The sequence below is a fragment of the Lagopus leucura genome, unplaced genomic scaffold (genome assembly GCF_019238085.1).
Source record: "Lagopus leucura isolate 7727_CA_CO unplaced genomic scaffold, USGS_WTPT01 Super-Scaffold_100055, whole genome shotgun sequence".
In the NCBI taxonomy this organism is placed as follows: domain Eukaryota; kingdom Metazoa; phylum Chordata; class Aves; order Galliformes; family Phasianidae; genus Lagopus; species Lagopus leucura.
The window spans coordinates 669,146-695,204 of record NW_024962301.1 but is presented as its reverse complement, the minus strand read 5'-3'; positions in this window follow the sequence as shown (position 1 = coordinate 695,204).

The following is a 26,059-nucleotide window of genomic DNA, read 5'->3' as shown; positions in this document are numbered from 1 at the left end:
CACCACTCACCACCCTTACCCCAGCAGGTGCTCTGAGTCTTCCCTCTCTTTGGAAGGAGAAATGTTAGATGTACTTCTTGCACGGCTGCATGGAACGATGAGGAGCTGATGTGCAGTAAATACCTTTCTTCTTCTTCTTTCTTAAGTCTTTCTTTACCTGCTTATGTTGGAGGTGGTGATTTGCTGTAGCTCCCAGTCATTTTTCTTTTTTCCTTCCTGCTTTGTTGAGGTGTCTGGGTTTCAGGTAGCTGGCTTCATAGGCTTTTTTTCTTTCTTTTTATAAAATCTTACAGGTTCTAAACCTGTTAATAGCACAGAACTGCATAAATCTGTTGCTGCTTTTTATTATTCATAATAAAATCCATCTGAAACTGATCAGAACAGAGCAAGAGTAGAGAACAGCTACTGAATGGCTGGTTAGTAGCTAGATAAGGTAGGTACACTTCAGATAACTCAAACATTTTAACTTAATTTGTCTAATTTTTATTATAAAGCTGTGCTTGTAAACTGTAGTGGCAGGCAGAAATTGAAAGCTTAGACAAGTCAGAGCACTAGACTTAGTCCCAAGTCTCTGTGCAACGAAGCAATTTTCAGTGCCAATATGATGAGAACTAATACTGACTTGTGAGCCAGGAAACAGGAGTTCTTAACTTGCCTGTGGTCATATAGCACATTGATTTCCCTTTTTGGTGTCTCAGTGTTTTCATATGTAGTGTGGTGCTAAAGATACTTTCTGTGCTCTGTGAAGCCCATTCTGATCAGTATGTGTTTAGTGATGTTATGCCTGCATGGCACAGTCCACATCTTAACCAGATTGCCTCTGGTTAATAAAATAGCATGGGAAAGAGGATTAAAACATGAACACTAAAAATCATAAAAAACCATGAAAGCAAATCTTGCAGCCTGGTGGTTAATTGAAACATGGATGTCTTTAAATAATAATAATAAAAAAAAGTGAAATTATAGTTTTTTTTTGGGGGGGGGGGTTCTTTTAACATGACATTTACTGTCTGTTTCAGGTAAAACCTTAAAACAAATCTCTCAGAGGCACCAAATAAAACAACTTTCTTGCTCTAAACATTACTCTTGACTCTTGTGTAATGTGAACCACATGCAGTTGCTTATGCACGTGAGAGTGCATGTTACGTGTTTATCTGCACAATTGGAGGTGGTGTATGTTAAAAATTTGAAAGGGGTTTGGCTTATGTTACTGTAGGCAGGAGGGGCCTTAAAGTGTTGAACATGAGTTCTGAAATGCAAATGAGATGGAAGACTTGAACAGCAGCTGTCTGTTCAGCCCACACAGTTGGTGGATGATACCTAGTAGTCTCACTGCAGCAATGGAAATCAAATATGCTTCAGTAAGTTTTAAATTTCCTTTCATTATCTGAAGGGGGATTATAAGAAAGAAAGAGGCAGACTCTTCAGCAGGATCTGCTGTGACAGGATGAAGGGAAATGGTTTCAAAGGAAAAGAGAGGAGATTTAATCTGAATATAAGGAAAAAGTTCTTTATGATATGGGTGGTGAGGCACTGGCACAGGTTGCCCAGAGGTGATGGATGTCATATCCCTGAGCAACTGATCGTGCTAACAGTGTTCCTGTTCATTGCAGGGGTTTGGACCAGGTGACCACTATGGGTCCCTTCCAACTCAAACAATTCTGTGAAAATAAGACAAAGTCTTGAAATAGGATATAGAATCTATAACTGCTACCAAGTTTTTGCTCATCTGGTGAGAAAGTACTCTTTACCAGCTTTACCAACTTTCAATTGCTTCTTTAGTGTACAAGAATGACAGCAGCTAGTGTGCTTGCTCATGTATATGAGCAAACAGTGGTCAAGAAGCGCTCCTGTTCAGACTCGACATCTGTATTTCCTTACTATTTGTATTCTCCTGTACAGTTTAGAGTGCTAGCCCTAATATTTCTGAGGGTCAAAACTCAAGCACTGTTCTATGTGAGCTACAGGGGGAATTTCTGTGAGAAAACTTCCAGCCTCTGTTGGAAATTTTCTTCAGTATGCTGATGTGAACCAAAGCAACACCTAAAATTTATGTAGTTCAAGTAGATCTCTGCTGATCCGGGAAAAGTGTATATACAGGATTAAATTGGATTTAAGGATCTGAAGAGGAAACTATGAGACTAGAGAAGGAAGAGCAAGATGCACTGTAAAACTTCATTTAAGAGATTGGAGGAAATCCGTGTGGATGTGAGAGCTGAGATGCAAACAGCGTGCATCTTGTTGGGAAGACATGCACAGAAGCCTCTGTGTCAGGTCTTCACACTGAGTGCATTGACAGAGCTGCCTACATAGTTCCTTTTCTCCATGTTGTGAGCATCTAATTTGCACAGTCGAAGACTGGGTCTAAAACACTGCAACTGCTCAGTTTCCCCTATGCTGTGAAATACCATCTTTGCTCAATTACTGGAAAGTCACCCTCCCACAGGGAGCCACGGAGCCATAATGGAGTTGAACACAAACATTTGTTTTGTTTAAAAGCCCTGGTGTAACATTGCTATGCAACTTCTGAAATGTCAGATCCTGTAAATGCTCTGAGCCTGAGACCAACGGTGCAGAAAGCCTGGAGAACCCGTTGTGGAAGCAAGGTTTACCAACCTCTTCAATGTTTCATGCTAGCTTCACAATGATCTCTGTGGCTCCCTGATTCTTCGATGGCTTCTAGCTTTCTGGTTGTGACATCTCTCCTGATGCACCCAGACAGAGCGAATATGCAAAAAGACGGCTGCAGCTCTGTGTTCAGGAGATGTCATCTCCAATTGATGTCAGCCAGGGGAGCAGCAATTAAGGCTCCAGCCGACTTTCTGCTTGAGCTCCAGGCGCACTGGGGGAGGAGAGGAGAGAGTAAAAAGGTAGAAGGGAAAAGTGAAATAATGGGAAGGGGGAAAGAGAAAGGGTGGGGGGGGGGGGAGGGTAGAGGGGGTGTGGGGGGGGGGAAGTGGAAGGGGTTGGGAAGGGAAACTTAAATGTGAAGGAATGGGCAGTAAGAACAGTATAGGAAAAGTCAGATGGAAGATGGGGGTGGAGAAATGTGAAGATATCTTAAGAAGAATAGTGAAGCTTAGAGGAAGAAATGATGAAGAATGAAGAGGCGTGAAGGCAATAAAGGAAATAGCATGTGATTGTGCTTGAGAGATGAAAGAGAGAGAAAGCAATAGAATGAGACAGGTGGCAAGAAGAGAAGTGAAAGCAGAAAGGTAAGAGAAGTTTGTGCACTTTTAGCTATTTGCTGCTGGCTGATGGGAATATGATATTATTGTCCGAGTCTACAAATGACAATACATTTATTTCTAATTTCAGTGAGCTACTTGTGTAATTAGCTGCTGTTCTGCAATTACTGTCAATGGAGAAGAACTTTGCAGAACTGGGAGGAATGAGGGCAGGACCTGAGAGGAGGAGATTGCCTTGCAGTGCGGTCCCTGGTTGTCTGGAAAGCACCGATGCCTTCAGTTCTTTAGACATACCCTGGTTAGGCCCAACACTGTATGCGAACTTTATGTTTAAGAAGCAGAAGAGATAAAAGATTTCTCTGTATTCAACACAAAAGATGTTATGAGATAGGCGAAGGATTTGCATAAAGCTGTAACAGATGATACCTGTCATATTTCCCTAGGGACAAGGTGCAGCACAGGCATGCAATCTAGCAAATGTATGGCATTAATTTATTTCTTCTGAGACATGATGTTGCCTCTGTTAGTTTATCTTGAATTACAAAACACTCCCAAGTATCTCTTGTGGTTTTGTGCAGAACAGTGTCACACATGTATTTTAGGTTGTAAGCCCCTGTTCAAAAATGCTCACAATGTCAAATGCTGGCATAAAACGTTGGATTTCTTTTGACCCTTTGACAACACCTACATAACAACCCTCATCTTGTAATCTTTAGTTTAGAAACTTCTGGTCTTGAGGCTATAATCAAGTTCTATGAACCTACTGTTGATCTCAGTGTTGTACACAGGAAGAAATAAGCTTTGTGGAGTTTTGTGCACATCTCAGTTTTAGTCTGCCTCAAATATTTACCTTAGGCTCCTTTATGAATAACAGAAAGAAACACTGAGCTACTTTCAAAAGCCACTCCTCAGATACATCTAGGCCCCTGTTTCACAATGGGTAGTTTGGAATTAATGCTTAATTTTAAGACTTGGAAAGCCAGTGACGTGTGTCACCTGCAGTGCCATGAAAAAAAAGTGCTGCTGAGATACTAGAACAGATTTAGAGATCTTGATCAGCACCTTAGGATATCAAAGTGCCGAGAGATTCAAGCTTTTGAGATAACACCAGAATTATTAGTAACTTACACTTTTAAGGAACCAAGTATCTTTGCCTCAATTTTATTTCAGTAGCTGATCTTGGCACAGTAAAATGTCAAAGGTGGCCATTGTGAGTTATTGGCGGGTCAGTCTTCCTTTGCCCATTCTGAATTCTGACTGCTGAAAAAGAAATCAAAGTCACAAAGATTTTCAAGAGTATTCTCCACGCACCAGCCATTAAACCTGGAAATACAATTTGGAACATAAACTTTGATGGGTTTGTTAAATCTACGAAAGTTTAACTGCAAATAGTTATGCTGTTGCCAAAACTCCATGCTTCAGCTTATTAATAGTTACTAAATTGGGGTGAGAGCTGGCAGAGGGCAAGCAGAGTGTGAGATGGAGAGAAGCAAAACGCCTATACATTTGCTATCCTTTCTAGTGTTTTATTTTCCCCATCTGGGTTTCCCCCTGCTGAGCAGCAAAATGGGCATTTAGACCTGCAAGCAGTGCCAGACAGCTAACTAGGCGCTAGAAGTCAGCCCCTGATGATATTTGGCATCATTGGGCCTCTTTGTGCCAATGGTTTAGTGCCAAGAGTAATTGAGATTTACACTCGCTGCCCCTTTGGTGGCAAAATGGTTTTGATTAAGTGCATACCACGTTTATTAAGTCTTGCACAACTGAGCACCAGGTCTTGGCTGGGACACAGTAAAAGGCAGTGAGATTTACACATCTCACTGCAGGATTCATTTAATCTCTTGGGGATTTACTGACCTTCAATTAGAACTGTTAAGTACTGTTTACTTGGTCCTTAAATCATGCAAGGCGCAGCTAGAGTTTCTTTTTTGTTTTCATTAGTAATGTTGTGATTAAATGCAAGAGGAGAAGGGAAAAGAACCCAACACAGTGAGACCCAGTGATCACACGCCCTAAGGAGAAAGACTTGGAAGGTTTTAAATCAAAATACCAAACAGACCAACCTAACTCACTTTTCCTTAATGATCTCTGATATAGAAAGCCACTGGTTCAACTGAAAGACGTAAACTTCTTTTACAGTTGCATACATACTGAAGGATGCTTTCTTCTCATTATGCTCACCTAACTCAGTGTGTATCTATTTGACTGAAGGGTAGTTTTTAAGTTCACAGAACTTAGAAATAGAAAGATCTCAGCTTGGATATGGACAATATATTTATTCTCTTACTAAGGTCACTAAAGTTATCTGCATCTAAGGTACTTCTCTGAAATTGGCCAAGTACGAGCAGCCAAATTGTGAAGAAGACATTTTTGTTCTAGTTATGTTCCCAGAATGTAGTTGCAAGTCCTTGTGCTTTATAAGCAGAACCACTTCAGAAAGTCTCCCAAGGTGTAAAGGGAAAGGTCTACTGTCCTTCATTGCCACAGGCAGAACTGTAAGATGGCACAAGCAATTAAAAATACAAATGAAGACGGTCTCAGTCCATTCTGGAGAGCATACATTTCAGCATTTCAGGCCTGGATAACTGCTCAGTGATGTCCCATTCCTGCTGGTTAACGCTGCTGTCACAGACACATTTTGTGCATGTGGATGAAGCTCAGGTTAGTGGTGAGATTTTCTAAAAATTACTTTGCAAATAGCTTCTGGTCTTTGAGAACTTTTTTAATTTTTAAATAGCTGCCTGGAAAATGTTGGCAAATGGCAAGCATCTGGGTGTGAATATTTAAAGTCCAGAAGTGAACTCATTTGGTCAATTTTTTTCTTGGATCGTTTGATCATGTAGCATCTTTCTGTACTCTGACAAGGTGAACATGTACAACAGAACCAATTCCTTGAATGAAATTTGAGTAAGAGAACCTAAAAATCCCTTTTCCACAAGTTTTCTCTAAATGTTTCTTTAGGACTTGGCTGCTTCTGAGATTTTTCCTGCCAAGAAACTTGTTGGCTGGGCTGTTTGTGGAAAGTGAACCCCAAAGGAACAAGAACATAGGCAAAATGAATTCATGAGTTGAATAGCCACAAAAAATGTCAAGCATTTGATCAGCTCTCATTAGTAGTTGGTAGTTCAGGCTTCTCGCTTCCTCTTGACTACTCACATTAATAACCCAGCTCTCCATCCTTGTGCTTTCACTGGCATTATGTCAACAGCAAGGGAATGAGGTGTGGAGAGGTTCAAGGAAACCATCAAATGGTACGTGTCCTTTTAACTCAGGCTGTAGAAGGTCCACCTGAGACCTATAGCAGAGACAGCAAAGTTACAGCCACACACACGCAGTATCTGAACCCAGGACACATGAAGATAATTCACTGAAGATAATTTTGTTGCTGAGTTCAGCAAAAGTCAGTTGTATTAAGGTACCTCAACTGACCTATATATGAATTTTGGACCTGATTTGTAGACAATCTTACTTGGGCAATGATTCCTATAGATATGCATGTGTTCATTGAATGGAAGGAAAAGGTTCTTAAAATCTTACTGGTATCGGTGGCATTAAGTATCTCGTGGTGAGTGTAAAACTAAAAGGCAAGCAAGAGAAACGAGAAGTCTCAACATGATCATGGTTTTCAAAGATAGATTGTTAGCACACTACTTGCTATTTAAAAAAAAGTATGTATTTCCTGTTCCAGTAACCACATCACCTGCTTGCGTTCTGGTGGCTGGCCTTAGGTAGGTAAACATGGAATCATTCACCTCAGAGCCTCAACATAGGCTTTATTGGGCCTTGTCAAACTTCAAGCTATATTTGAAACTGTTATTATCTAAACAAGTAGGAAGTATAGCAGTTTGTAAAAGAAAGTGGAGCTGCACCGGTGACCAACAGCTGCTGTCAAGTGAATGATATTGGAAATTGTACTCTCAGAATGAAAGCACAATCAGAAATGAAGCATGTCCAAGGAGCTTAGTGTCTAGTACTTCTGTAGCCTCATTTACAACACCTTAACAGACATTTTATATGCCTTGGTTTGCATATTTTTCTTCTTCTAGGAAAGTTACACCTCCTGCCATTATTTTTGTTTTGTTTTGTTTTAAACTGGAGCCTTTAAAAGCCCAACATGCAGGTTTGCAGGGCCCTTCTGTCATTCCAGGTCCAGTCCAGCCTTACTGCGTGCATCATTGTGATTTCTGAACAAGCTTTATACTTTCTGATTGTTCCTAGATCCATCAAGAGCCTGAACATTCATCCAGATCCTCATTCCTCTAAATACATCCAACGACGACAGCAGGGCAGGCATTCATTCGCATCGCTATTTGAGATACATCCGCAGCCCCTGGAAAGCTTCTGCAGCCGCAGCGCCTGCCGTCGGTCTGGGCTGGCTGCTGCTTGTTGATGAATAGGAGGTGCTAATCTCTTTCTTCCTAAGAGACCTCTTTGTCCAGAAGTGTCAGGATTTAATTGGCTTGTTCACACTTTCTCCAGCAGGGTCTCACTTGTAACACTTCCTTTTCAGCCCACCCCACCCCTCCTCTATGGTTCATGGTGTCAACAGGGCTGAAAGTGCTTTAATTCCCTTACAGTCCTCCTCCTTGCCAGCAGCACAACTGGGCGGACTGTTGGGGGTAAGCTGTTAATCCTAAAGGCTGATTTTGTTGGGGGAGGGGGAGGGTCTGAAAGGATTTAGTCCTTAGCACCTTGAAAGCCTGAAAGGAGTGCAGCATTTTCTTTAAGTAAAGCATTAATTCCTGACAGAGGGTGGAACAAAAATGTTACAGATGCAGAAGGATGTAAATCTCTTTAAATTGTATCGAACGCGTTTTCTTTTTTAACTCATATTTGCTCAGGTCTATTATAGCCTGACCTTTCCTTACAAATAGCATTATAACAGCACATTCTGTCCCCATTGGAAGATTCACACTCCAATGTGCTAGGTGCTGGGCTCCAACCTAACGCAAACGGGGCTTCTCTTCTGTAATGTTTTTGTCTTCCAGCTAAAGATGAACAAGAGTATTATGAATGAAAAAGAGCTTCTCATATGTCAGGGAAACGGAGCCATAGAGTGAGTCAAATGTATTGTTTGTTCTTGTATGTTTGAAAACAAATTGTCAGTGTAGTTTAAGCCTTATCCAAAGAGCTTCTGTACTAACTGCAGCCTGCCACGCTAACTAGGAAGCTTAGAAAAGCAGCTTCTGTTCTTGAATCAGCCACAGCCATACCTTAGGACTTGGCTGAGTCACTTTCACTCTTATTTCCTTTTTGTATTTTGTCTTCATGGCCTTCCAGCTACCTGGGATGGAACCTGTAACTTTCTGGGTGCTTGCACAGTGCATCCTCTATGGTCCATGGCTGCCATGAAAGAAGAATGATTAATAGCAAAAATGATCAAGTTACTGATGAGAGAAACCAGGGCAGCATGAGAAACTAAACAACTCCTGCAGCCTTGGATTATGTTAAGGGTGAGATGCTTTTCTTTTGGATGACATTCTATCTCTATTCTATTTTTTATTTGTGTAACATCAGCCACGTTGCAATTCTTTAAGACTTTTTCAGAAGGCATTGCTGAAAGGTCCTCAGTGTTACAAATATAAGTGAGTATCGTGGTCAGGCTATTAACAACAGCCGAGAAAAGGGAGGAAGTAGGAGTTCACAGAACAAGTAATGGAAAACGAACATGGGAAGGAGGCAGGGCCAAAAGAAAACCACGGAGATTTTTGGGGAGAAAAGGCTGGACAGACCTGGCACATATGAAGATTAAGGACCAGTGGGTGGAGTAGTGAGGAACCAAGTAGCCAGTGCTGCTCAAGGCTGCTGAAATTTTTATCTCCACGAGCGTGGAACAGTCCTTAATTGGAGGGGAGATCTTAAGGGCTGGGGAGACTGTTTACAATGAATTTCAAGGCTGACAGCGTGTCAGTGTATTTAATCCTTACACCCTAGGTATGAGAGGCACCACCCTCCTATTTTTGGAGCAGAGTGCTGAGACTGTTGAACAGCCACTCTACAAAGGCTGCGTTGCTATTAAATCATTGTCCCAAAGAGTATTGTTGTTGTTGTTTTTTGTTTTTCATTTGATTGGTTGAGTCATAGTGGACAAATAGAAAAATCATTCCTTGGTTATCTGAGAGACAATGTCATGTACAATGGCAATTAAAAATATTTCCAAAATTAAATCTCCAAAGGAGGAAGCGAATTACAATGCCAGCAACCTTTGACCCTGGAGAATCATAATGGCTTCCTGGATTTGTAGGTATTATGAGCTACAGCCAGAGAGGTACTGCCGCTGGGTCAGAAGAAGTGTTAAAATTAGAACACAATGTGGTAACCTTGGGTGTGTCTTTCTGATCTGAATTCTCCTCCCACCCACACCTCTGTTTAATAATTATGTGTTTTGAAAGGCCTGTGTCTGGCTGCCTTAGTGTCTAGGCATTCACACCAAGCTCATCAGCTTTGGGAGTTATCACTCTGCCAGACAGCGCGGGCTGCGATCCAAAAAAGTACAAAAGTACTTATTTATACTTAAGCCTGGGAACAGTTCCACCAGAGAAGAATACCGTGCTGGGGTCCCAGGAAATTATAAGTGGATAGATGTAAGCTTCCCATATCTGAGAAAGCGTTATCTCTATTTCTTGGTTTTATTTCTTAATTTCTTGTGACATTTTGGCATGCGCTCTTGGCATAGACCTACGTGTTAATCCTTTAGGGAAACGAGGATCTATATGTTGCCATATACTACCCCACACAGACCTACTCTTCCTACGACAGCAATACCCTGAGTAGGCTGGTCTCGTTGCACCAGGCCTTGTACTAATGTGTAGTAAAAGATGGCTTTGGCCTAAAAAGAAAAAGAAAAAGAAAATAAAAATGGTAGTGTAAACAGACAAGGCAGACAGTGGGTCCCTCCTGGGGAGAATGACAGAGAGATAAGCTAGCCTAGGAAATGTTAGGACATTTAAAATCTTTTCCTGTTCTCTTTCACAGAAGAAAGAACATTATATTTGGCTACGTACATGAATCCAGATTTAAAAATAGCTAGGTTCCTTCCTGACTGAGGGAGAACGACAGAAGTGAGCCAAATTTATGAGCTGCCTAGCAATCTTGCATTGAATTCTTGCTTGTCAGGACTCCCTCAAGTAATTGTGTTTCTATATACAAGTTTGTTGGGGAAGTTTCGTGAGCAAATACTGTGATTTATATGTGGATATCTATATTTACTGGAGAAAAACAACTGACATGCTTGTGTGAGCAAATTCCAGTGACATAAATGCTTGAGAAGTGGAGCCAAGGGGGTGGAATTGCCATTAGACTGATTGGGAGCTGGATTTAGTGGAAGGACAACATTTTAAAAGCACCTAAGTGACATAGAGGCCTCAGGGCATGTCTTCACCAGGTGGGGCTTATTAGTGGGAATGTAGCAACCTACTAATGTAGCCGGGCTGCTTCTGGACTGCAGGGCACCCAGGCAGCCTTCTGCTCTACTGTGTGGTGGATTTAGCAGCTTAGGGACCTCTGCCCTGTGTGCTGTTGTGTGGTATTGACTTTCACTGTGTGCCATTTTCAAAGGTGATTTAGGCATGAGCACTGGATTTACAAATGTATTAAGGTGCCTATTTTCTACTGAAGGCAGTGGAGGCTGGGAGCTTTAAATGCCTTTTTGGAGGGTCGCAGCCTCGAGGCCAGATTTACAGAGCTCTCCAGGTATCTGAAATACCTGCTGATCTTTACAAAAGCACTGAATAAGTTAGACCTGTCTCCTCTTGACTTCAAAGTGAATAGTTGAGAGAAGAAGGTTGGTCCAAGGTGTGTGTCCTAGGCTGCCTACGTAGCTTTGTGGAGTTGGTCTTTGGGAGTCCATCTTACCTTGGAGCCCAGGTCTGTCAGGCTGAAGGTGACAGTGTTATGGGCATTTCTGAAATTGCTGCCTGACAAAATTATGAGTAAACATAAAGACAAAAGATATTTATTAAATTGAAATTACTGACTTGCTTGAAACCCAGAATGGCCTACTTACACTTTGCATTTGTTATGCATTAACAAAACCAACAATGAAGAGAGATGAAGATGGCATTCCTGCCTTCCCTCTGTAGCAGAGGGGATTTAGTGGTGTGGACAAAGTGGTCAATGTCAGGCAGTGTGAAAAGGCAAAAACAGCAACGTGTTTGGAATAAGAGGAAGAGTAAAGGAAGTATGAGTTATAGAAGTGCAGGGGAAATTAAAAAAAAAAAAAGAATGGGAAACAATGGGCCAATGGACTTTTGTGCCAGAGTAGCTAAAGCAATTTTTTCAAAGATTCATCTCTCTGTGTAACTGGAGGCTTTGAGGGTAAGGGAGAATGTTCTGTTTGCTGCTAAAGCTCTGTAAGAACCTTCAGGTCTCTGCCACCATGAGTCCTTACAAACTTAATGCCCAGGTTTGCCATGTGGCATGGGAAGCTTCAGATCACCCACTGAAAGTCATGAAGGAGCTGCAGTTCTTTTTCCTACTGCAATTCCACAGTCATATCTGGCCCCGAGGGCCTTCACAGAAGGTAATACTTTGTTATTCTGAAAGGATAGTAACAGGTTGCTATTCTGTTGGCAGAAGGGGAAGGAGAATACAGGATTTTTAACCAGCTTCCTGCATGCTCAGTTGTAAAGATCCAGCTCTTTGTCTTGCCCCCACAGCCTGGCTATCTCAGATCCGTTTGCTGGAGAACTATGGAAACAATTCCTCATCTAGGAAGGAAAATCCTTTCTCCTGGCAGACCTGCTGAGGGATTTAAACCAACAGGGATGGTAATCTGTGGAGCACGTTGCGCAGAGGACTCCACCATGCAGCAGAGTAGTGACAGGGATTTGCTGTAAACTGAAGTGGATGCGGGTAAGATTTAGACTGGTCTCCTCCCCTAAGGTGGGTCTGTGATAGGAGAAGAGCATGGGCTGTATAGCCACAAGGCTCCCTTCATTCCCCTGCAGCTGCACCGAAGTCAGAAACATTAAAGGCAGAGAGCATAGCAGAGAGGAAGGGGGGGCACATCCCTGCTGACCCGCTGGAGCCATCCTGATCTGACAGGCCTTTCAGAGCTGTGACTGTCCGGCTGACAACAGGCCACTGACAGCTCTGTGTGTTGCTTGCTCTCTCTTCCTCTTGCCTTGAGGACTGAGAGAACGGCCAAGGCAGCTGCCTGGAGTGGCTTCCTTACACATCCTGCTCTTTTCAATGCCAGCGAGGGCGTCTGAGTGAAAGAGAGCACAGCAGACAGGCGCTGAATGACAGGTGCCAGTCATGCTGGCTGCAGGGGCTGCAGAGGGAAGGAAAACAACTGTCTTATTCCATCCTCTCTTCAGTATCCCCAGCTAGAGAGCCACCCCCAAGGCCTGCCTCTTGATGTAAGCAGCCACTTGGTACATTCTCTTCCTTTCAAGCCCTTTCTCAACACAGACCTGTTTTGCTCCTGTTTCCCACTTTAGCTGCTTGCTGCAATGCCCACGATATTATTTCTCAGTTGAACCTTGAGATATTTCTCCTGCAAGTGCTCACAGGCTCATTTCCACACAATAAGGGTAGTTAGCAATTTCCTCCCATCCCCATCTGCTACCTGCCTGCTCTGGGGGACCCTGTAAATAGCAAGAGGCAATTTTGCTTGATGCTTCTGACTATTTCTATTAAGGAAAGCTGAGAGCATATCAATTAAATAAATGTATTGCATAGACACAGGCAGCCTTTAGGATGTGCTTCTATTTTCTGCAGCACTCCTTGTTATCATGCCTTGAAGATATCTTACCTCTGGTAGCAGCAGCTGCCAGCAGGATAGCTGTTTTGGGTCAAGGGAGCCTCAGTTCCTGAGAGAGAATGAGTGAAGCTGAAGGAAGAAGGAACATGGCACCCCCTTGGGTGCTGGGTAACTGATATTGGCTCAGACTTGGGAAACAGCATATAGAAACCAGGCTAAATTTAAACAGATAAAGAGGCAGATAAAAGGAAACCAAGCAAAGCGTTAAGGTTTCTGAAGCTAGAAATCAGGCTATTCTGCAGCTACTGGAAGCACTTCCCCATCATTTCCAAATAAGCTGGACAAAACACCAGAGAATGTACAATCTGGGCTGCCCTTATGGGTTTTTCTAAGCTGTGCATGTGAGAGAGATGTGGGGAAGCTTTAGGCAAACCCTTGGTATGGGGATGCAGTAGTTAGGCAGCTTGAAACACTCTAGCAAGAGCAGGCAGTGGGGGCAATTTGTGAGCTTGTCCTCTAACAAAGGGGGGCTGCTGAACTCCAAAAGGCAGCTCATGATGTGACTGCAGGCCTGGCAAGGTGTAGAAGGAAATGCAGATGCATACCAAGATGAGAGCTGCCTATAATCTTAAATGCTGCCTAAGGTGAGAGGAGAGGTTGCAACATTGAAATACGTGGTCTGAAAGGGCAGAGTTCAGCTGAGATCAGGTGGCTGATACTCTTGAAAGTCATCCCATGCTGTGTTTCAATGTGGACACTCTGTAAACAGAGTGACTTGATGTCTTAAGGTAATTCTGCAGATGTTGAGCCTGGAACACCAAGGCAACAATTTCTGATAAGCTTCACTGCTGGAAGTCCAGGGGTGCTGAAGGGTGGGTTTCAGGATGGGTACGTAAGAAGGTTTGTTTCTTCAGCAGCTTCAGACTACAAGGAATCATAGTTTTTTCTCACTTAGTTCAGCTTAGTTGGGCCTGTGTTTCACTGACACAGCTGTGAAAGGATGGGAAAGGTTGTTGCTTGAAGACTTGAAGGCACTGTTAGAAGGATCAAAATCCTAATCAGCAAGAAGGTAGTATTCAGGCCCATTTTTGTTTCCTGAAGAGCCAACCTCTGCCCTCCTAACTTCTGTTAGAAGCAGAGTATGAGCAGGAGCAACTCCTGTAAGACCAGCCCAGGCCTACGAAACAGATCTGATTATTGCTGAGCCAGAAGTGAAGGTATGTATCTGATGTTTGCAACTCAAAAGCATAGTTTTATCCCATAGCCACCTTTTCTGTTGGACTCTGAGATGACAGGAGAAGCAAGCAACACCTCCTTTCCTGACAGCTAGCTCATAGACTTCAACTATTTCTTTTGGTTGTAGAACTACCCTCTGTGATATCCATCCCTGGTATCTCTAGGCTAGCAAGCAGAAATGCACTTCAGCTTTTCAGAAAAGTTCTGATTGCTGTTCAAGTAACGTTCTGCTGGCTTGGATGGAGTAAAAAATAGGAAATATTTGTTGAAGAACACCAAGTCTTTGGTTTTCTGGTGCTCTGTATCAGCTGGTTCATCTTTTGTGAGGTTAGTGCAGGGTGTTTGGTCTGACTCATTGTCCTCTGTGGGGTAAGATCAGTTATCAGTGGTTTTTTCACTTCTCTGAGTTGCTTACAAATGAGAACATACATTCCCTATGTTCTTGGGGTTCAGCTACCCAGATGTGAGAGAGAGCTCATTCAGAGGCGCATTCACAGTTGCTGGGGGGCAGTTTCATTTTGTGAGATACCAGAACCTGTGCTCACTGATGAAACATACTTTCCTGATGAAAACTCTTCTGGTTCAAAAAAGAGATCTGCTGTGGTCAGAGGGAAATGAAACTATTTGAATGAGTGATGGCAGAGCTTTATTATATTTTTAATGATTATAATGTTAATAATTTGTTAATATAAATAGGATTGGATTTTCTCTGAGCCCTAATTCTGTATCTAAGTTGTCCAGGTTTCTGATATTGTTAGAGTATCTGATAATATTTCTCCTTGGATTTCTGAGTTGTATCCTACCAGGTGGATGGATTCAGTGATTTTTAAGAAGTGTTGTCATTTGTAAGTTTCTTCAAAAGGATTAAAGTATGAAATAACATTTTCACTGGATTAGGCAAGTAGAAGACCTTAACAGGGACAGAAGGGAAATCGCATAAATTTGAAGTAATTACAGGTTGAATCTTTGCTTTTGGAGCCTTAGATTTTATTCACTCAGGGCAACAGAGGAGTGTTTACATAATGTTAATGTGATATATATTATATTTGTCCTAATACACAAATAGATATATTTGTGTATTAGGACTAATGCCAGACTTCCTTTGATACAGCTTTCTTTAAAACTGTGGGGAAAGTTGCTCTCCTGCTGCCCCTGCTTCTCCATCCCTTTCCCTCCTTCCCCCTCCTTTCCTCTTGGATTCCTTGCCTTTCATGTCTTTGTTTGACATCTAGGAAAGAATCATGAGGTGCTGAATATTATTAACTTCTAAACACCTAAGAAATCAGTAGGAAATCGCAAACATTTCGGCCCCCTGACAGTCTCCGTAAATGACCTGTCCGAAATCCCTCCCCTTCTGAGATGAAAAGAGGGAGCCAGGCAGAACGGAGGAGAGAATGGGGAGAGCCAGGGAATGGGAGGGATACGCAAAATAAATGAGAAATATGATTAACTTACTTCCTTGGCTGGGTCTACAGCTGGTTCTGGGTATTTAATAAACAGGTTGACACTCCAGGTTCCCCTCATTAGGTGATCACTAAGGTCTGGGCTGTCATAAATCAAAGAGCCAGGTTATCAAGGCCTGTGATCTTTAACTGTACAGGGGCGCCCAACTGTCTGCCATAACGAGGGCTAAGAAGTGCAAGCTGTAAAGAATTAGCTGGCTGCGGCACTTTAATACGCACGCGGAAGCATGAGCACTGTGCCGTCTGTGGAGTGATTGCCCAGGTATGATGTGGATAGGCTCCTGTCTGTGGGCTGACAGCAGCTTCTGTCTTGAATGTGAACATGTGAGGTGGTTTAAGGAATGAAATGCAGCAGAATGCTGCCTGAGGTAGAGAGTTTCTGGCTATTCCTTGTTTCGTTCCAGGGTGACCAGAGGAGCCTGTTCTCTGCTCTTGTTTCAGGAGGCCAGGGACAGAGCATGGCACAGCCCAGTCCCCTTCTGTCTGTGTCCTTCTTGTGCTGGGCCTGGCACAGCAGAACCTATGTGTATGTTTTGCATTGTAGGAGGGATTGTTCTCAAAGGCATACTGCTTTGCTGGCACAGCCTGCTCCTGCTCTGTCCTTTGTGAAGGAAGATAGCATCTGCATAGCTCTTTTTTTCCATTGCAGGTAAGGCCTGCAGGTAAAGCCTGATAAAAGTTGGGCTGCCTGAAGCCTACAGCCTGAGGCTGCATACCAAATCTGGCATGTGAGCAAGTTATTGGAATCCTTCAGTGAGGCAGAGCATCAATCCACACAGGTTCTTGAAGCAAATAATAAAAGCTCTGAGTAGGAGCTAAGTGGACTTGTGGAGAGAAAAAAAGAGAAATGCAAAAAGAAAATACTTGTCAATCTCAGACCCAGTTATGTGAGAATGACTTTCAGATGCTGGGAGTGTTCTGCAGTTCTTGGTTTTCCCCAGTTTTGAATAACCATTGTCACCCACAAAACCAGGAAAGACATGGGAGGAGTTCCTAGGCTGATTCTGCTGCAGGACGCGATGCTTGCTGATACACACCAGAGAGAAGGAATTGAACTTTGTTCCGTTCTAGTGACTGTAGTATGTGTTAGAAATTGAAATGGAGAAACTGAGGAAAAGGAAATCAGAGGACTTCCCACAGGATAGGTGTATTTTCCTACTTTACTAGTTGGTGAAAAGTGCAGAGCTCCTCAAGCTGTATTAGTACTTGGAAAGACTTAGGGTTGGGTCTATGGACGCAGCATGCCTGGCTGTGAATCCGCACATGGGCATGCAGCAGCTGTGCAGAGCAGTGTCCTGCAGTTGGTGACTGTGTGCTATGCTGATGGCTTCTCCCTAAAGTATGTGGAGCAAGATAGATGCTATAAGTGTGTCTTGGGTTACTCATAGGAACTGTGAGTACTTTCACTGGGAAGCACACAAGAACCGCATCGCATAAGCTAGAGAAGGAGCTTTGCATTGTGTTTATTTTCAAGATGATTTCTTGAGCTGGGGCCTCTGCTACAGCTTCTTCCCTTGGATGAGAAGGATGATTTTCTGTAGGAGACAGTCTTTGGGAAATTAGTTGGTGCAGAGATGACTGCTGTTTTCAGAGACTGAAGTCCCCTAAAGCCTTATCCCAGAAAATGTGGATTTGCTGAAGTTGCTGTACACCTTGTCACATCTTGTGTGAAGGCCCACATCTACCTGTCTCATAGATATTCAGCTGATAGGATAAGCGATGTCCCTGGAGTCAAGCCACAGCTGAAATTTCCTTGAGGGGCTCAGAATGCAGATCCAGCTCTGCTGCCGTCACTCCGGGGCATTCCGTAGCTATTTATAATGGTGTATGTGTGTTTCCTACTTTACAGATTGTAATGCAGCTCACTGCTGTGGGGGAGAAAAATATAACACTAAAGCATGACATACTGCCCCTTGGACATCAAACCGTGTGGTTCATGTCAAGCTGTGAGGTAGAAGCATCTGGTTCACAGCAGAGATTTCAGGGTGTTTTCCTCGCTTCTTTCTCCTCCTGTTTTCCTCATCTGTAATATGTAGCAGCCATATATTCTATTTTTAAATATAGAAGCATTTCTGTTGTGAAAACCAACTAAAGCTGTGCTCATAAAAATAAAATTAAGAAAAAAAAAAAAAAAAAAAAAAAAGAACGGAAGTAGGTTTCTACAAAAATCTGGTAATCCAAATGCATTATTTTTTAACTCCAGTCAGTAATATATAAATTTTGGAGAAGGTCAGAGGAGGATCTACAAATGTTTGCCTATGGAATGTTTTCAGTATGTCATATTCAACATTTTGGCAAGAGAGTAAAATGAGTATGTTTTCAGAAAAGCACAGCACTAACCCACAATTGCATAGTGAGTTCTTTTGAAAATGGTGTGTTCTTTTGCGAACCATATAGGACTCATCCAGTTGGACTTAACCTTTTCTAGTGCAAGAAACTAGCAATTTTTTAAGTGCTTAGTAGGTTTGGGGTTATGCAGAGAAATTTTCCAAATGGTGGATAAATAACTTAGTACCTTAGAAGCTGACACAGGAGCAAGACGCCTAAATACTTCTTGTCTCCAAAAAAACATTCCACAGGCCTCCTATCATTCCACTGATTTTGAAAATCCCACCCTAAATCCTAAATCTTTCCTCAGCTCCTTCTTTGCACTTGAACATATCTCTCTTTGACTGTTATAGGTAGGTTTACCTGAACAGAGTCGGTTTCCTATGCTTCTTCCTCAATAACAAACTCTCTGAAAACGTCTTTAAATCAAAAATCTGTCTGGAAAGAATTTTTGTTATGCCTAATAGAGGTGTATGATGAGTTTTTTAATGTACAGTCTGTATTATTAATCATTGGATTGTGTGTCAAGACTTCAGGCTCTTGAATTTCAACCTAAGGATATGAGAGATCAACCCAACCAAGGAAGTGAAAACCTTCTAAGTTATTGCAGGAAATTGCCAATGCTACCAATTTGTAAGGTGTTTCCTATGTTCTTGTTAACAGATTCCTTTCTGTACTATATATTAAGGCAAAACATGAAATGCGTTTGTGCAGTTCTTGCTGTCCTATAAAAATCATACCTGTCAAACTCTGGTTAGTGTGTCAATGTTGCATATGCTTGGAGACAATTTTTCCTGTTGTTAGCTATTAGAAAATTACTGCTTTGCTTAATCCATTTTGCTCATCCTGTTTTAACACCTAGCAGAACAATTTGATTGTGAGTGATTATGTACACTGAAGGAATCAGAATTTAAATAGTTAACACATTATTTGGAGTCTCTGTATTTTCTGCTTAGTAGAACTAGGGAAATCTGCATCTCTTGTTATTTCTTAGCCTCTGCTAACTCAGTAAGGTACTGCAGCAGCTGTTTATGATCCTTTTGCTTTCCATGATTTCATATGCAACAACATGGATAAAAGAAAACCTTTTTCATTTTCATAGAGGCATTTGTTGTCGAGTGCCATTCTGTACAGAGGTATTGTCATTGTTCTGCAGACCCAGTGGAAGGAGGATGTTCTGAGACAGCAGAGTTCTCTCTTGGAGTAAGTAGGAATGTTCCTATAACAAGAAGCTTGAATGACAAAGCTCAAAGAAGACTCTGTAAAGTCTTGCATCTCTGTAAAGATATGAGCTTTTTCTGGGTCCAGTCAACCTGCTTGCTTCTGGCATTCTGCAACACCACGCCCTTTCCAAAGGAAGATTACATCCATTTGGTATTTCAGAGTTCATAAGCTGCATTTTAAATGTTGGTGAGTTCTCATTATAAAGTGCATTCAGCAGTGGGGTGAAGAACATAATCTGCTGGTATATCACTTGTCTGTAGGCTGGGTTAATATCATAGAACCATAGAATAGCCTGGGTTGAGAAGGACCACAGTGATCATCTAGTTTCAACCCCCCTGCTATGTGCAGGGTCGCCAACCAGCAGACCAGGCTGCCCAGAGCCACATCCAGCCTGAATCCAACCTTGAATGGCTCCAGGGATGAGGCATCCACAACCTCCTTGGGCAACCTGTTCCAGTGCATCACCACCCTCTGAGTGAAAAACTTCCTCCTGGTATCTAACCTAAACCTAAACTTTTCCTCAACCTTTCTTCATAGGAGATGTGCTCCAGCCCTCTGATCATCTTAGTGGAATATGCCAATTACAACAGCTATCTATATCACTCAGAAAAAAAAGAAAGAATCAGATTTTGGTTTGCCATGGCTGTTTCTTTTGAAAAACAAACAAACAAACAAATATATACATATATATATGTATGTATGTATGAACTCATTTGCTTTCATTGCATGCCGAATATTGTAACAAGAAAAAAACAATCACTTTCTGATATCTTGAATGGAGACCCTGACTTGGGCTCTACTACATAGAGTTGTAGATTTTTAACATTGGTTCATATAATGCACTTTCCAGAACAGAGTAACAATCTGCATGGTTGAAACCAGTTTGTCACAGTGTAGAACACAGCTTTTATTTAAAAAAGAGAAGGTGGGGTTATGTCAGGACTGGTTCAGAAACAGCTGAGCCATTTCACAGGAAAGACAAGAATATTTGGAATATGGGTTTTGGCTGAGCTTGATAGCTGGCCAAACTACAAATGGAGGAGTTCTGTAACTCTAAATAGAGAGAAACTGGAAAAATAGTGGGAGAAAAGGAGTTGTAGTGCTGCAGAAGAGAAATGGATTTCAATCTGAAGAATGGTGTGGCATTGACATAAAGTTCACCTGCTCTTTTTGAGCACGGCTGCTTTTCTTTCTCAACATTTGCCACCTACCTTTATCAAATTCTCACTCCCTGATGATTCTAAAAAACACAGAATTTAGTTGAATGGCTCTGTAACTGTATGTGCTGGATGTTTTGGGGCATGAACTTAATCCTTTTTTTTTTTTTCTGCAGAGTGCTAATGAGCTGTTTCCAAGTCTTCTGGTGTCACTGGAGAGTCATTTCTTGGCAACCGCTCTGCTGAAAGATGGAGCTGAGGATTTCACATGTGATATAATTTACACCAGGCTAAGTTCTATTTAAGTACCTGGTGTTGTTTATGTGTGTCTGAATTATGCAGACCTTAATGCTAACTTTATCACGAGTAAGCAGATATTACCATCATACTAGAATAACTTAGCTCACAGCAGGAAGACCCTAAATCTAGCCTCTTCGTGTGACTTTATTCCCGTTTTCTGAAGGACTTAAGATCTCAACTTAGAAATGTTTCATTTCAACTGTAGTTACAGCTATTATTACTGTTTTTAAAGGCATACAGGCTGCTGAATGCTATCTAGTCGGTTTGGAGCTCAGTGTAAGAACTGAGGAGTGTGATAAGTCTTCTGTCATATGTTCTCTTCTGCACCAGATTGAGTTAACCTTTCTTGAACTTTCCCTTCTTACAGAAGTTATGAGATGTGGGGTGAGAAATCTTAAAAAAAATATAAAATCTGCTGCCTGTTACTCTGATTGTTAGTTCTAAAATGAAATATTTGCATGAGGAGTTCAGCTGATCTCAAAGTGTTATTTGTTGGACTAAATAGATGTTGGGGAAGTTGTATAGCAAGTGGTGTTGTGGTCCATGATGTATGTTGCTTGGGTTATAAGACACTGCCATGTGGGTCATGCAAGGTCTGCTGGAGAGTGGTCTGCAAAGGCCACCTGCCCAAACGATGGCAGGAAGAGACAAAAGAGAAAAGGGAAACTGAGTGTTAGGATGAGGTGATTAATAATTTAATTTAAATTATTGTGATTTAGTAATTTTCAAGTATTTTATACACCTTCTGGTGGTGCATGCTGGAGCTTTTCTGAGGTCAATGCTTGTTCAAATGGCATTTGTAGAAAAAGTTATGGCATGAGAAAGAAATTAATAGTAAACCTCTTTCAACATATTTAACTTGTTACTTTTTTCTTGATATCCCTTCAGAAGAGGAAATGGGGGAAATCTTGGAAACCCAAGCATTTTTAGCTGCTGCTAAGTTAGGAACACCCTGGTGAATTATTTTTCCCTTCTCCAGGCAGAACTGTGGCCTGAACTGCAGATCAAAGAAGAGAAGCACTTCAGTTAATCTGGCATAAAAATCTACTTTATCCTAAATAGACAGGAGGAAAACGAAATTGAGGCCCAGACTCCACAGCAACTGTGAGGTAGGTTGTTCAAATTGTTGGTAACCGTAATGTAGTTTTTTTTATTGTTGTTGTATTTTTTAAAAGTGCTTGGAGAGAAATATTGCTACCATATTGAAGAGGACATTGCATCCCACACCAGGGTTGTTGTCTGCTGTTTCAGGGAATGTTCAGTGCAGTGCAGAGAGACAGTTTAAGGGAACTAGGATAGAAGCTTTTTGCAAACAATAGGAGGTAGTCCACTTATGTGAATTCAGGTCTGCTTCAGAAAATGTGTGCTGAAGATGCAAGCAGTTCTTTCTTCTTTGAATCTGTTCTGCATCATGTACTAACTTTATAACCATTGAACCAGGGAAATTTGACATGGCAGGTCACCATTTGTTGTGGGTTTGACCACATACCAGACAGTGCTGCCTTATGACATTGAGATATAACACTGTGTTTAGAGAAAATGCTGCTCTGTGACCTTGTATGGCGCTGTTGGGTTCTGCGCAGTCAGATCCAAAACTTGCTAGGCACTTTGACAGAGGACTTGAAAGCTGATTCAGGATTTCTCATTCTCTATTCTTGGTGAATCTCGCAAATCTACATCTTGCATCAAATCAAAATCTTGAATGCCTGCCTGCTGCTGAACATTCTGGGCTTACCACAGTGCTAGTTCAGATCCAAGAAGGGAGCTTACTTGCTGAGTCAGTTGGGAATCAGAATTTATCCAGGTTGAGCTCACCTGCCACAATCAGGAGTAGCAGTCAGGATACTTTTGATTATTTTTGCATCTTTCGCCTGGAAGGCTTTTTGACCTGCAGGTAGCAGCTTGATGCGGTTACACTAATCATGCAGACCTTGCTCATTTTGTATCACAAACTGCGTATTTAACTGCAAGCCTATATCCTGACATACTAGGCTGATCCTTTTCAGAGCTGAACAGGCATTTTCAGCTGAGTAAAAATCTTCACAGTAAACTTACGGCCCATAGCTTGAGGGTTCTTTTGCTCATGTCTGTGACTGTATATTCACACTGTCCCCAAGATGAATCTGTCTAAAGTCCTCCTTTGAAAGAAATTCTGTTTCCTTCCTATGTATGTGGCTGCTTTATTCCACTGTTCTTTAAAAAACTTGTGATGGTCCTGGTAATATCAAACCTAAATATTCTTGCTGTCAGCTATGCTATACTGAATATATTGTGTTCTAGCCCCAAGTAGACTCAGAAAAAAAATTAATAACCATCTTATTTATAGTCACTTCTACAATGTCTCTTGCAAAAGAACAGTCGTCTCTTGTTCTTTTTTTTAGATGCAACATAGATGTCCAGTTTCCTCCAGTGATGTATTTGAACCTTCTTACCAGTCGTGGTGGCCTCACATATCATTTCTTGCAGTGATGTGGTCAAAACTGGATGTCTTGGCTTACCTTTAGCCATGTCCAGTATGAACAGGGAGAAGTATCTTTTGTTCCTCATCTGTCAACGCACTCTGGTTTGGGATGTCTTCCTCTCCTTCTTCTTCTTCTTCACCTTTTTTTTTTTTTTTTTTTTTTTTTTGAGATGTCAACTTATAGGTCAAAATTCAGTTTGCATTTGCATAGAAGTTTGTATACTCTTCTCTGAATATTGCCACTTATTCATCTCTATTTGAATATATTATAAATAGAGCATTTTTTACTTGTCACTATTTTGTTCCATCTTGCATTTTGTTCCAGTTTATTGAGATTGTTGACTTATAATGATATCTGCCAGAGTGGTTGCTACATAACCCTAAGGGCTATCTATGCTAATTACTATGCTAATGAAAGTGGAGCTAGTGTAGTTCCCTGTAGAACTCCATGTGAATTGTCCTGTCAGTTGGACAGAAAATTACTAGTAATTTAAGAGGACTTATTTAGATAGCTTTACCTACTAACTGTGGTGGTTTCAACCTACGTTTGATTTCCTTTCACCATAAATAGAACCATAGATTTCCTGTGTATGGTTTTAAAACATTAAGTGGGCAAGAATTAAAAGTATTGCTTTTTTAACTTGATTTTTGAAAGTAAATTAGCTCTAATACTTTCCCCATAATCACCACAACTGTTACGTCATTAGACGTAACATAATAGATTGAATAGTTGGTTCCTGACCATTCTGTACTGGCTGTTTTAAACATTCTATTTCCTTCTGATTACTTCTAAACTTCTTGCGATGTTCTAGGTAGTGCAGTTAAGTAAGTTCTGCTTTTAAAGATAGGTTCTTTGCCCACTATTTCTCTAGTACCACATCAAAATGAACACTAGTTATTCACATTTTAACTGTTTCAGATATTACTTCAACTGCTTAAGGACAAATTTCATTAGATTTTACATACTTGAATGAACTAAATGTAAATGCCTTAGGATGACATGGATGTGGCTTCTATGAGTGTAGGCACTGTTTTGGAATTCCATCCCAGTTCCTACTTTTACAGGGAGAGGTGTGCTTCCCCCATTTCCAGGATGAGTGAGTAAGTGCTGTTCCAAGCCTTGTGGAAGTGCAGAAGTTGTTTGACAGCTTGGGTAGTTTAAGGTGTTTCCCTTTCTCACTGGGAGATTTTTCAAATATATTTTTTAAAGTTAATTAAGATCAGAGACATTCCTCTTACCTCATACCAGTTTGGTACTGTATAGTCTGTTACATTAAGTGCCAGGTTTACTCTGCTTCCCATTGGAGTCTAAGAGATTTTGCGTCTACCATTTTCCCCCAGTTTGCTGGCATCCCCTTTTTTTGTAGTCTAGTTTTGTTGTTTACTCTACTTTTTCTCTGAGAACAAAACTTTTTCCTCCAAGTTAACTTTTTGGTTACAGCTTTCAGCCAGTTTGTTCCTATTAGATAGGAAGAGATTAAAGATAACTGTTAACATTGTTCAGCTCTTCCACTTTCTGAAAGAAAAAGCTATTCCTAAGGATGTGGCAGTCAGATTGTCAGGCAGTGTTGCATTTCTATTGGCCAGCTAGCTGACTTTCTGTGACCATTAGTGGAGACTTTTTCTGTGTGAGATTCTCTAACTATACTGCATGTTTTTTTTTCCTCTCCCCAAGAAGGCATAGAATCATAGAATGGTTGAGGTTGGAAGGGACCTTTGAGATCATCTAGTTCCAGCCTCCCTGCTATAGGCAGGGACACCTCTCATTAAACTAGATTGCTCAGAGGCCCATCCAGCCTGGCCTTGAATGCCTCCAGGGAGGGGGCATCCACGTGGAATATTTCAGCTTCCCAATTAAATCAAAGCTCTGTCTGATTAGATGGTGGGAACTGCATTTACCGAAAATATTTCACTGAATACTGCTGCTTTGATTCAACCATGTTTGTGGTCTCTTGTCATCTTCTGTCAGTGAACAAACCTGACGAGTATGAGTTTCATTCATATAAAACCACAGGACACACAGCGCTTGATATGAATGTCCTGGTCACTGGAGAGCACATAGGTTTTTGATATGTGAAGAGAACTATTCACTGTTGTGTTGTGGAAAGGGCTTTGCACATCCACTCAGAGCAGACACAGCAGCATATGACTTATGTGCGCAATTACACAGTAGTATAGTATGTAAGTATAGTATAGTGTTTAGTGTATAACTAAATAGCAGTTCACAAGTGCTCTGCAGGCTGAAGACAGCTATTCAAAATCTCCAGCAAAAGATGGTTCATGTTCAAAGTGATCGGGCTTCTTTAATGCTTTGTGAAAACAAACAAAAAAAAGGGCTAAATTTGCAGCTATCCCTAAGGAATTATCTGTAAGCACAAGCTCTATCTGCAGATCATAATTTAATCAGCTTATGTGGCTGCCCATGGTCACAAAGCTGTAATTGATTAAAAATGATCTTTTTCTAACAAAATAAGGCTGAAGCTGAAAAAATGGCATCCTGAGGTGATTCTAATATGCCCTGCTCTGACAATATGATAAGGAGCAGTTCTATAGAAAACCAGAGAATCTCAGAGCAAAAGGCTTGGGAGCTCTCACAGAGAAGTGTGTTTTTTATTGTTGTTATTTAACTTTGGGGTGGTTTAGACTGAATTTGGACTTTTTTTCAATGTATTCACATTACCTAGGGAGCTGAACAGGGAGAGGGCCTCCTGTGAAAGGCCACATGGCCCGCTTCCAATTCTGATAAAGTCAACCTGCTTGGCCCCACCAACAGGAAATAGGATGCTGCCTCTTTAAGCGGACTGTAAGGAGTATGGAATTACAGCTAACTTGGTTTGGAGCCTTTGTGTAAGGCTTTCAGGAAGAGATAAACCATTAATCATGCACAATTACTCTGACCTTGCATGAACTAAAGCCTCTCTGAACACATAAGATTACCGTCTCTGGGGACCTTGAGATACTGACACGATCAGCTCAGGACTATGGCACTGGAAACT